At 36.8% G+C, this 14,051-nt stretch overlaps 1 protein-coding gene and 1 pseudogene across 2 annotated transcripts in view; both read right to left on the bottom strand.

Moving 5' to 3' along the window:
• The window catches only part of CD109 (CD109 molecule), a 173,936-nt gene that overhangs the window by 105,570 nt on the left and 54,315 nt on the right, over positions 1–14,051 (bottom strand). The gene's annotated exons all lie outside the window — the stretch shown is intronic.
• Positions 10,873–11,447, bottom strand: LOC140526418 (ATP synthase F(0) complex subunit C2, mitochondrial-like; annotated as a pseudogene).

The raw sequence follows: 14,051 nt of genomic DNA, 5'->3' as shown, positions 1-14,051 counted from the left end.
ATAATTAATTCAAGATAAAATAGATCTTAATAGTATGCTTAGGTTATTAAACAAATCAACCAGAATAAAAGGTGTAAATTAATATAGGCTACTGATGAATAAAATTAGATAGTAAATTATTACTCCTAGAGACAAACTGCATAGATTATTCATAAGAATAGTCACTATACCTTACTCATTAAGAAATGCTGTTTTGCATTGCATACCCAGAGAAACAAGTTCTGGTACAATTCTGGGGTATTCTAAAAATACCTAGACTCTAAAAATAACTGGATATCAATTAAATAGAGAAGCCCTAGAAATCCTTTCAATGACCTAGAAAAGAATTCACAACGATTTAGAAATGTTTACAAATATTATTTAAGAAGCATAATGATACTTCAGTACCTATAAATATCAATAATAAATATAATAATACCAATATATCATATTTATTATTTATTTTATGTATTTAAAACATATTTACATGTATAATTTATATTATTATATATAAATACATTTCTATATTATATATTATTTATATTTGTTACAAATATATCATATTTATACTTAATAATATAAAATAGTAAATTTCATATTCAGAAGGACACTACAGAAGACCAAAAAAAAATTTTCAAATAAGACAAGAAATAAAGGTAAACTTCTACTATAATAAATTCCAAGGCCCAAGCCAAATTTATCAGAATTTAGTTAAACTGAACAACGCTGAAAATAAATAGAACACTGGTTGGAATTTGAAATGTATGTTGTTATATAGAAATTATACATGTTTATAGAGATACACACACATTTGTATATGTTTTCAACTAGGATTTTACCCATATTAACAAAAACAAAAACATCTAAGACTGACTAGCACTTACACTCTCAGGCAGGGGTGAGAAACCTGTGTTCTTGAGGCCACACGTGGCCTTCTAGGTGCTTGGGTGTGGCCATTTGACTGTGTCCAAGTTTTACAGAACAAATCCTTTTATTAAGGGGGTTTGTTCTGTGAAGTCTGGATTCAGTCAAAGGGCAGCACTTGAGGACCTACAGAGCTACATGTGGCCTCGAGGCCATAGGTTCCCACCCCTGACCTAGGCTATTTCAAATGCATGATGGACATTAGGAAGGCTAGTGGTAATATGAAAAATTCCAAACAAAGTAAAGTCCACACTAGATGAGGCAAGTCTCTGATATCCTAAGAAGGTCCTGACTATTGAAGTCCTTTACCGTTCAATAAATAACAGACTTAGTTATGACTTAAATGGGAAGTACAGGAAAAAAAGCAGTTGCTTCATTCTATAATCTGGTTATCAAAAGGAACTCTTCTGCAAAGCCCCAACATGATTGGAAATTCCCAGCAAGGAACTTGGGAATAACCTGAAGCACATGGACCAGTAAAGTCATGGCAGTCTTTTAGTGATAGCAAAGAATTGAAAATTGCGGGGATGTCCATCAGTTGGGAGATGGATGAACAAGCTGTTGTAAATGATTGTGATAGAACACTATTATGCTATAAGAAAGGATAAGAAGGATGCTCTCAGAAAAACCTAGAAAGACTTACATGAACTGATGCAAAGTGAAATGACCAGAACCAGGAGAACATTGTACATGGTAACAGCAATATCACATGATCATCAACTGCGAGTAACTCGGCTACTGTCAGTAAAACAATGATCCAAGACAAGTCTGAAGACCATACGATGAAAAAGTCTAATCTCCAGAGAAAGAAATGATCTGAATACAGATCAAAGCATACTTTTCTTTTCTTTATTTATTTTTCTTCATTTTTTTAACCTATGTTTGCTTTCACAATATGACTAATGTGGAAATACATTTAGCATGACCACACACGTATAACCTATATAAAAAAATAATCAAATAAAATAATACAATAAAGTCATGGCAGCATTCAGACCAAGACATCCAAAGACCACTGGGGTCTGCAGCATTCTGTCTTAAGATGCCACATAGAGGGAGTAGAAAGACACACATACGCTAGCTCCGAACCCACAGCCCATAAAATATCTGTAAAGAAGAACCCCCAACAAATTCTGGAGCAGCAGAAGCCACAAAACAACCAAGCAGAGGAGATTTCTGTTCCAGAGAGCCCTGAAAAACCCATGAAAGGTCTGTCGCACCCTGGACTTGGAGCGGAGCCCAGCCCAGCCCTGCCTTGGCCGCAGGGCACTGAGAGGAGCAGATCCGAGCAGGCTTCAGGGACAGAATCTCCAGCAGCAGTACAGGTCCCTCCACCCATGGGCCCCAGGGGTGAGTGAGAGAGTCTTTTTGGCTTGCTGGGAGGGGAGCGGGGTGTCTCCATAACTCAGGCCCCCTTGGGATGCAGCAGTGGAGGTGGCAGCAGATTGGGGATCCCCAAGCAGGCAGGAGCCTGGATCCATTGTTGAAGGTCTCTGCATAAACTCCCTGAGGGAACTGAGCCCCCTGTGGCAGCCCTGCCCCCACTTGAACTTAATCTCACACTGAATAGCAGCCCCGCCCCCGCCCAAAGCCCTGAGGCTGGGAAGCAGCATTTGAATCTCAGACCCCAAGCACTGGCTGGGAGGATCTGGAGGCGAGGTGGGTGTGGAGAGGACACTCAGAAGTCAAGTCACTAGCTGGGAAAATGCCCAGAAAAAGGAAAAAAAAATAAGACCACAGAAGGTTTCTTTCTTGGTGAACAGATAATTCCTCCCTTCCTTTCTGATGAGGAAGAACAATGCTTACCATCAGGGAAAGACACAGTAGTCAAGGTTTCTGTATCCCACACATCCAAAATAAATATTCCATGGGCTCAGGCCATGGAAGAGCTCAAAAAGGATTTTGAAAATCAAGTTAGAGAGGTGGATGAAAAACTGGGAAGAGAAATGAGAGAGATGCAAGAAAAGCATGAAAAGCAGGTCAACACCTTGCTAAAGGAGACCCAAAAAAATGCTGAAGAAAATAACACCTTGAAAAATAGGCTAACTCAATTGGCAAAGGAGGTTCAAGAAGCCAATGGGGAGAAGAATGCTTTAAAAAGCAGAATTAGCCAAATGGAAAAGGAGGTTCAAAAGCTCACTGAAGAAAACAGTTCTTTCAAAATTAGAATGGAACAGATGGAGGTGAATGACTTTATGAGAAACCAAGAAATCACAAAACAAAACCAAAAGAATGAAAAAAAATGAAAGATAATGTGAAATATCTCATTGGAAAAACAACTGACCTGGAAAATAGATGCAGGAGAGACAATTTAAAAATTATGGGACTACCTGAAAGCCATGATCAAAAAAAGAGCCTAGACCTCATCTTTCATGAAATTATCAAGGAAAACTGCTCTGAGATTCTAGAACCAGAGGGCAAAATAAGTATTCAAGGAATCCACAGATCACCGCCTGAAAGAGATCCAAAAAGAGAAACTCCTAGGAACATTGTGGCCAAATTCCAGAGTTCCCTTGTCAAGGAGAAAATATTGCAAGCAGCTGGAAAGAAACAATTCAAGTATTGTGGAAATACAATCAGGATAACACAAGATCTAGCAGCTTCTACATTAAGGGATCGAGGGGCATGGAATATGATATTCCAGAAGTCAAAGGAACTAGAACTAAAACCAAGAATCACCTACCCAGCAAAACTGAGTATAATACTTCAGGGGAAAAAATGGTCTTTCAATGAAATCGAGGACTTTCAAGCATTCTTGATGAAAAGACCAAACACAAGAATGAAGAGAAGCATGAAAAGGTAAACAGCAAAGAGAAGTCATAAGGGACTTACTAAAGTTGAACTGTTTACATTCCTACATGGAAAGACAATATTTGTAACTCTTGAAACTTTTCAGTATCTGGGTAGTGGGTGGGATTACACACACGCACACACACACACACACACACACACACACACACACACACACACACACATGCACGCACGCAGATGCACACACACACACACACAGAGACAGAATGCACAGAGTGAATCGAAGAGGATGGGATCATATCTTTAAAAAATGAAATTAAGCAGTGAGAGAGAAATATATTGGGAGGAGAAAAGGAGAAATGGAATGGGGCAAATTATCTCTCATAAAAGAGGCAAGCAAAAGACTTTTTAGTAGAGGGAAAAAGAGGGGAGGTAAGAGAAAAACAGGAAGTTTACTCTCATCACATTCCACTAAAGGAATGAATAAAATGCACACTCATTTTGTTATGAAAACCTATCTTACAATACAGGAAAGTGGGGGATAAGGGGATAAGCCAGGTGGGGGGGATGATGGAAGGGAGGGCATTAGGAGGAGGGAGCAATTTGAGGTCAACACTCATGGGGAGGGACAGGGTCAAAAGAGAGAATAGAAGCAATGGGGGGGCAGGATAGGATGGAGGGAAATATAGTTAGTCTTATACAACACAACTATTATGGAAGTCATTTGCAAAACTACACAGATATGGCCTATATTGAATTGCTTGCCTTCCAAAGGGAAGGGGTGGGGAGGGAGGGATGAAGAGAAGTTGGAACTCAAAGTTTTAGGAACTGTTGAGTACTGTTCTTGCTACTAGGAAATAAGAAATACAGGTAATGGGGTATAGAAAGTTATCTGGCCCTACAGGACAAAAGAGAAGATGAGAACAAGGGAAGGGAGGGATGATAGAAGAGAGGGCAGATTGGTAATAGGGGCAATTAGAATGCTCGGTGGTTTGGGGTAGGGGGAACGGACAAATGGGGAGAAAATTTGGAACCCAAAATTTTGTGAAAATGAATGTTTAAAGTTAAATAAATAAATTTTTAAAAAAAATAAGATTAGCATGTCCAGCAACACCACTGCTAAGTCTATATGTACAAAAATATTTATAGTACCTCTTTTTGTAATGGTAAAGAATTGGAAATTGAAGAAATGCCCATCGATTGGGGAACAGCTAAACATTCTATGCTATACAACTGAAACGGAATATCATTATGTTATAAGAAATGACAAGCAGAATGATTTCAGAAAGACCTGGAAAGGCTTGGATGAATTGCTGCAAAGTGAAGTAAACAGAACTAGGAGGAAGTTGTACACAGTAACAGCAATATTGTTTGATGAACTGGGAATGACAGTTATTTTCAGCAACATGATGATCCAAGACAATTCCAAAGGACTAATGAGGAAGCACACTATCAGCTTCCAGAGAAGAAACTGATATTGATTCAATACAGACTGAAACATTCTATTTTTCAATCTTTCTTTTTCTTTTATTCTTGTCTTGTACAAAATGACTAATACAGAAATGTTTTTACATAATTGTACATGTGTAACATCTCTAATTGCTTACCATCTCAGGGAGAGGGGAGGGGAGGAAGGACGGGAGGACTAGAATTTGGAATGCAATACTTTAAATAAAAATGTTTTAAAAAAAAAAAAAAGATGCCACATAGAGCCTTGAAGATTTGGCATTCTGAACCTCAAAGAACCAGTGCCAAACCCTGAGCTGTGAGGTCAGCGCAAGAATCCAGGTGACCCAGGTTGATAATCAACAATGCTGACTACTCATGCAAAAGTCCAGCAGGACAAGGAACCTAGCCTTGGCCCAAAGTCTCAAATCAGGAACTAAAGACAGAGGATAAAGATAAGGAAATCAAAGAAGATACCAACCATTACAAAGAATTATTGCAGGATAGAAGAATGCTATTTGCTCTCCTTTTCTTTGACTATTTTGTTTCTTTTTTCTCATGATTCCTCCCATTAGTTCTAATTCTTTTTTACATCATGACTAATGTGAAAATGTTTTTAATGTCAATGCATAAGTATAGCCTATAACAGATTGCATGCCATCTTGGGGAGGAGGGAGGAGAGGAAGGAGGAGAAAATTTGAGACTCAAAATCTTATAGAACTGAATGTTAAAAATTTAAAATTAATTAATTAATTTTTTAAAAAAGAAAAAAATTCAGAACTGAAGAATTACTGCAGATCCAAAGATACTTAAAAATCCAAACCAACAGGAGAGGGCAACTCCACAACAATTCTAAGCAAAAACTAAAAAGAAAAAAACTATTTTCCAAAAGACTACATGAATACTTAAAGCAAGAGATTTTTTAAATGAAATAAAGCTCTGGAGAAAATGTTCTGAAAAAGAATAAATAGCTTAGCATAGAAAGTAGTACTCGTGTGTTCTCTGGAAATTAAAAAGTTCTGTGAAACAAGAAATATTAAAACAAAATCAAAAAACTGGAAAAAGAAAAGAAAACATTGTATTTGCTACCAAAGGCAAGTGACCTAGAAGAGGCATGTTATGGCAAAGTATTATGTGAATCATCAATTTTCATTAAAATTATGAATTTTTTTAAAAGCATGGAAACTGTATTTCAAGAAATAATAAATGAAAATTGCCCAACTCTATTAGAACCAGAGGGCAAAATGAAAATAGAAAGATCAACTGATCATCTCATGAAATTCAGAAAGGGAAAAATCCCAAGAATGTCATAATCAAAATCCAGTTTCCTTGTCCAATCAATATGTGTGTGTGTGTGTGTGTGTGTGTGTGTGTGTGTGTGTGTGTGTGTGTGTGAAGGGAGCTCAAGTACCAGACAACCACAATAACAATCACACTCTTGGAAGCTTCTTGTATAAATAGAGGAACAGTTTAGAATACAATATTCCAAAAGGCAAAAAAAAAAAAAAATGATTTTGCTAAAAGGAATAACTTACTCTGAAAAACTGAGTATATTCCTACCGGGTGAAAAAAAGTATTTTAATGGAAGAGGACTTTCTAGTATTCTGGATGAAAAGACTAGAAGTGAGTAGGAACTCTGAACTGCAAACACTACAAGATAAACACGGAAGGAAATGATGAAACAGATGATGTCAGAGGATGCTGGAAGAATGAACTGATGCCCAATGAAGCATAACCAGCATGTTTTTGAAAATACTTGACAATTCCAAGCAAAGTAATGAGTAACCTTATCTCCTTTGGATCTTTAAGGAAACCTATGCCCTCCTTCTGTGACACAGATGATGGACTAAAAGTTCACAAGGGAAAAAGAAAACATTTTTTGGATATGGCCACTATATGGATACTTTGCTTAACTATGCTTATTTTTATGGGGTTTTTTCTCCTCTGTCTTTAATTGGAGAAGAGGGGTGAAAGGTAAAAAAAAAAAAAAAAAAAAAGAAAGCCGTTAGAACTTTTCTTTTAAATGCACAGAAGACAAGGAAAAGGACCCATTTGTACAAAAATATGTATAGTTGCTCTTTTTGTGGTGTCAAAGATTTGGAAATTGAGAGGATGTCCATCAATTAGAGAATGACTAAACAAATTGTGATATATAATTGTGATGGAATACTGTTGTGCTTTAAGAAATGATGAACTGTATGCTCTCAGAAAAACATGGAAAGACTTATGTGAACTGATGCAAAGTGTAGTAAGCAGAACCAGGGGAACATTGTACACAGTAATAGCAATAGTCTACAAAGATCAGCTGTGATTGACTTAGTTATTCCCAGACAATGACCCAAGACAATGTCAAAGGACTGATGATTAAAAATATTATCTTTCTTCCAGAGAAAGAACTAATATAATTTACATATCAAAGAAAAAAATAAATGCACAGAAGACAACAGAACAATTTTCAGAAGGAATCACAGTTTTGATCAGGGGTGGGGAAACTGCAGCCTCAAGTCTATATGTGGCTCCCCAGGACTTCAAATGCAGCCCTTTGACTGAATCCAAATTTCACAGAACAAATCTACTTAATAAAAGTATTTGTTCTATAAAACTTGAACTCAGTCAAAAGGCTGTACCCAAGGACTTGGAAGGCCACATACGGCCTTGAGGCTGCAGGTTCCCCATCCCTGGTCTAGAAGAACAGTTTTGAAAGAAATGTGTGGTTTGTCTTTTAAAAGTAAACAATATGTAATGGAGAGTCACAGTTTTCATACACAATCTCTTTTTTTGTGTTCTGTGGGATGTGTGAAATTTGTCTTTTTTTTGTTTGTGTTTAAGTATATAATAAAAAATATATTTTTTAAAAAAAGCAGTGACTAAGGGAGTGCCCCATTTTAGGTAGCCTACAAAGCTGAACTCATTTTAAAAGGTGATTCAGTATATTTTGTAAAAAAAAAAAAAATGATGCCTCATCTTCATTAGCAATACTGGTTGGGGTCAATAATCATTACAGACCAATTAATTATACTACAAGAGAAAATTAAGTTATCCAAATGCCTTCTTTAAAATCTTTTTCCACCAGACTTACGCAAATTGATATAGAATAAAGTAAAAAGAATCAGGAAAACAACAGACACAGTAACTACAGAAAAGTAAACAAAAAAATAAAATGAAATGAAACTGAATGGTATGTAATGACAATGTTTAAGCTTGGCCTAAGAGAATTTTTTTTAAGTACTAACTCATAGGGACAGGTCATTCTTTCATATTTTTCAATATTTTCCTTCACCATGTAGATTGTGCGTGCTTCTGAATCTAACTAAATGAATTTCACAAGTTACTGAGACTAATAATCATTTTCTGGTGGCCAACATTCTAGCGATAATGTCAACTTGGACTGGCCCACAGATAACAGGTACTCAGCCTTTTGCTGGACTGCACTCATAACATTTCGAGTTTAATAGGACCTATAAGAGCTGACATACTCTTTAAGAGGACAAGGACATCTCAAAACAATGACGAGCCACCAAAAAAGGACTTTCATGGAGTGCTTATTTTTAAAGAGTAAAAATGTAACTCATATTGTCCTCATTGCTGAAAAAAAATAGACGAGAGAAATCAATAATTTAGCAGTCAGAAGAAAGTGTGTGTGTGTGTGTGTGTGTGTGTGTGTGTGTGTGTATGAGAGAGAGAAAGGGAGAGGAGAGAGAGAGAGAGAGAGAGAGAGAGAGAGAGAGAGAGAGAGAGAGAGAAGAGAGAGAGAGAGAGAGAGAGAACCCTGCATAAATTCAGTCAAATAATAATTGCTGTTTCCTTTCAAGCACTACAATGCCTGCTATTTCTTTGATTACACTGACCCCTGGAGGGCCCTTGAAACATTAAAAAAAATAAGAATTTTCCTTTCACAAAAGAGGGTTTATTTTTACATGTTTTCTTCAGATAAACTTAAAATTCTCTTTAATAATACTACCCAAAGGATTTTCTTAGGAAGATAAAAGACCTTAATAAAAATGAAAGGGCAGAAGACCCAAAACATGTGTTTTATGGTATATGTATTTTTTAAAAGAGGAAGGACCACCAAAACATCAAAATTTTAAAGATTATAATACTTTTCTGCCAAAGCAATCAAGTCATACTTGACAATTTGACACAGTGGACAGAGAGACATTCTGAAGTCAGCAAAACCTGGGTTGAAACCCATCTCTGATACATACTGTGTGACAATGGACAAGTTACTTCACTTTTCAGTGCTCCAAGCAACTCTCTAACACAGAATTCTAATTACAGAAATATTACCAATCTATATGAGTGGAAGATATTTTTGTAGAAGTTCCCTACACTGATAAATCCTAGGTCCAGATTTTTTTTAAGGTCACACAGCAATAAAAGGACAATTCTAGCAACTTTTCATATCCTACCATTTTTATGCATATATTCATTCATTCTCTCTCTCTTTCTCTCTCCCTTATACTATCCTTCCCCTCCTTCCTTCCTTCCCTCTCCTTCCCTCTCTTCCTTTTGCCCCCTCCCCTGCCATGGAAATGAAGAAAAGATAATGGAATGGGAAATATAAAATAAAATTACAAAAACTGTGGAAGGATTAAGCCAGACTATCCACTACTCAAAAATCTACTGGAACTTTGATAAAAAGGAAGTATTCTTTGATAAGAACCTAAAGTTTGTCCAGTATATAAGGTAAAGAAGACTGCCTATAAACAGCAATTGCTTTTTCATTTACTTATTTGTTTTTCATTACATTTCATTTGCATTTTCATTACATTTTTCATTTACTTATTTATTCTCCACATGCACACACTTGGTCCTGAGCCATGTAGACAGATCAGAGTCACAGCCTAAGCAGGAATGAACCAGGCCAGGTTGGAAACAGAGCAAATAAAATGTTCCAGGACCATCAGCAGTGGTATCAAGTCCATAAGCAGCAGCTACTCTTTCAGCCTGGGCTGGAAAAAGAGACATAGTCTCATAATACACACATATACATATGCACTCACTTTTGGAAAGTGTCTATTCTGAACTTCTCTTACTTAATAGCATAAAGAATAAAAAAAATTCCAAGAATATGAGAGAAGGAATTTACCTAAAACTAAGTTTTTACCTTATTTTCTTGAGAATTTCATCAAAGAACTAACAAGATTGAAAACTCATGAACAAAGGACACTTCTTATACTTCTCTTGACTCCCTCATAATGCCTGGAATGATAGGACAGAGAAAAGTGCTGAATTCAAAGTCATGAGCCTTCAGCCTGAATTCAAATCCAATTCTGTCACTTACTGTCATGTAACCTTGGGTTACTCACTTTACTTTTCTGGTTCTCAATTTTTTTCATTTATAACATGACCTGTAAGGTCTCTTCCAGCTCTAAGTCTACGAGCCTAGTGGGCAGATATCAGGTATTTAATAAATTAATGATTTATTAATATTAGAGCTTTGTATTTACATAGTTAGATGAGTTTTTTCTAAGAATCTCAAAGTAATGAATGACACTAAAAGAAGAATGCAATTTAATTTGTGCCTGAGCTACAAATTTGAGTAAAATGACAATTTAAAAATCATGATAGAGATGGATTTTGTACAACCAAACATCTGATAGAAAAATGTTTTGCTGATCTAGTTACAACAAACAATCTTGGCTATTGAGTATAACCTCAGACCTTTGACTGTTCTCTGGTAGGAACAGTTTGCAATTTTTTTCTTTTTTTTCAGTTTATTAATACAGTATTTATTTGTCTTCCCCCAGGCTGCCTGGTAAGATGGAGGAGGTATACACAAGTTAAAAGAGACATGGAAGGACCAAGAGGATGAGGAGGAACATTCAGAAATGTTGGGGGATAAAAATGGCTCCATCATATGGTGAAGAGGATGAGGAAGGCCACCAACAGGCAAAAGAACCCTATGGCCTCAGATAGACAAAGCTCAGAATGGCAGAGGAAAAGAGTTGCTGCTTCAGGGAGGGGTTCCTGGCATAACCAATGATGAGACTTCCAAACACAGTCCCAATCCCAGCTCCAGAGCCAGCCACCTCCACAGTGGCAGCCCCAGAACCAATGAACCTGGCTGCTGTGTCAGTATCTTTTGAAATGGCACTAGTTTGGAATCCACAACTGGGGACAAGTGAGGTCAAGGGACCTGATGCTGCCAAAATGCTGAAGTTCTCATCTGTCTGAACCTCGGTCTACTGAGCAGCTGAGAGCTACTCCTCACAAGGGCAGCGGTAGAGATGAACTTGGCACAGGCATGCATCTCAGGAGGTGAGGGGCAAAGCTAAAGAGCTGCTAGCAGAGCAGAGAATACAAAGAGGGAGTTTACAATTTGTTTTTCATCCTCACATTAGTGAATCATTATTGTTACTGCTGTGGTTCTGTCTTGTTTCAGTCATGTCTGACTGTGACCCCATTTCACTAGAGTGGTTTGCCATTTCCTTCTCCAACTCATTTTACAGACGAGAAAACTGAGGCAAATCAAGTTAAGTGAATTGTACAGTCACACAACTCACAAGTGTCTGAGACCAGATTTTAACAAAGAAAAATGAGTCTTCCTGACTCCAGGCATGGCACCATACCCTTTCAGTTATCTCTACTTCTCCCTCCAAAAAACCTCATCACCTAGGCTAAATTCACTCTAACTCTCAAGCTACCCACCCATGCAACAGAGAGAGGTAAAAGAACCAGAAAGAAAAAAGAAGACATAATGGTGTGTGTACAACCCTCCTTCTCCCTTGTTTTTCTCTTGAATAGATTCTTTTCAAAGATCTTTCCAAACCAAAATACTCCTCTCTAGCTACCACTCAACTATATTTATTGTTTTCCATTATCACAATGTAAGTTCCATTAGGGCGGGGCCTGTCTTTAATTTTGTATTAATATGGGGGGCGGGGGCTTGGCACATAAAATGTACTTACTAAATGCTTTTTCATTCATTCATTCTTCAATCTACCTGCTGAAATATCAACAGTCAAGGCAAACCCACCGATCGTTACAACAACTAGAATCTTTAAATTTGAGGCCACACCATCTGACAGAAATACCATACACTTACAAAGAATGTTTACCCCCCCATGCTAACACTGGCAGTATTTAAAGGTGACACCACTAATTATTCAACCAACACCACTCTATTATGTTGTGGTTGTTACTAAGCTGGCCCAAACCACTCTGTGGTTTTCTCATATATTTCTTGAGTTGTCACAAGTCCTGCCAAGTTACAAGTACTTTCCCAATATATGATTTTAAATTCTAAGTTATAATGGTAGGTTATGGTCTTTTTTTAATGCACATACTCTTCATAACACATATGATTCTTAAATTGTTAAAGTAGTACTTTACAAAAGCAAGATAAACGTCTCTATAACATATCATGCTATATCCCAATTAGCACAAATAACAAATGCTATTAAATGGTCACATTATTTGAATGCACACAGCATATTTCCATTAGGATAGAACCAATTACTGTATTTTATATAATTATAATTTCAAACGGTATGAATTCAAATATATGCAACCATTCCACAAGATTTATCATTCTCACTAATTTAAATCTGTGTGTAAATTATTTTGCCCATTATTATTTCATAGTATTGTGAAAATATGAACATCTTATATTACTAATTCCGACAGTCATGAGCACTATAGCATCCAAGAGTTGTGGTTGGTATTGCTGAATTAGGAGTGATGAATTTTTTTTTTAATTACAATGATCAAATAATACAAAATGTCCATCACACTTAAGACAATATTTCATATTGGTCTTGCAGCATGCCTTACTCTTCATTTAAGATAACACATGACATATAAAAGGGCCTTGAGAGTTTACAAAGCACTTTAAATCTATTATCATATTTGAGTCTCACATCTACAGAGTGAAGAAGTACAAGTAGTATTAAACCCATCTTACTGATGAGGGAATTAAGACCCCCAACAGGTTAAGAGAGACATGCATCTAGTAACTGTCTGGGACAGAATTCAAACTCAGGTTTCCTGATTCCAACTCCAATGCTCTAAGGATATTACAAATAAACTAAGATTCTGTGCATCATTACTAGACACACAATCTCCCCCTTACATTTAGAAGAGGGTAGTCAATCTGGATGATCAAAAATTATTTCCTACTACCACTCCCTGAAAAAAGAACAAAACAGAGGAGTTCCAATGTCAAAACTATTGTTTAAATGTAGAAACTCCTCATTTCTACTCTGACACAAATCTTTCATAAAAGTTGTTTAAAATGGCTATCTATATTCCCTAAATATGGGACCACAATTACAAACACCAGAAGTACTTTAAAATTGTCTTTTTAAATATATTTCATCAATTATCACAGGGAGAAAACAATCAACACAGAGTTGAAGAAGGTAATCTCAGAGGGAAGGCACTAGCAATAAGGAGGACCAGAGAAGGTCTCCAACAGAAGGTGTGATTTAAGTCTTGAAGGAAACCATGGAGATTAGGACGTAGAAGTGAGGAGGAAAAAGCAGGGAAAATAGCCAGGGGAAAGGCACTAAGTTGGAAAGAATAGTAAGAAGTCTAGGGCTGATAGATCATAGAATGTGTGGAGGGAAGCAAAGTGTAAGTAGACTGGAAATAGAGGAAAGGGCAAGGTTAGGAAGGGTTAGGAATACCAAACTGAGAGTTTTATATTTGATCCTGGAGATAATAGGAAGCCTTTGGAGTTAAATGAATCAGGGGAGGGGTTGACACAGTCAGATACGTACTTTAGGAAAATCATTTTGGAAGCTGAATAGAGGATGAATTATACTGGGGAGAAACTTGAGGCAGAGAGACCAAGCAGAAGGCTTTGATAGAGGGAATCAACAGCACAACTTTTATTTTATCTCTCTTTTCTTTAACAAGGAAAATGATCTTTGTCCAAGAAAAGCTTAAACAGAAATGATGCATGGGTTGAACCCTAAGAAAAATAAAGAGAGGTTAAGATACGTAAC

This window comes from Notamacropus eugenii, chromosome 2, assembly GCF_028372415.1.
Source record: "Notamacropus eugenii isolate mMacEug1 chromosome 2, mMacEug1.pri_v2, whole genome shotgun sequence".
NCBI classification, from domain to species: domain Eukaryota; kingdom Metazoa; phylum Chordata; class Mammalia; order Diprotodontia; family Macropodidae; genus Notamacropus; species Notamacropus eugenii.
This window is presented reverse-complemented; position numbering and strand designations above follow the sequence as displayed.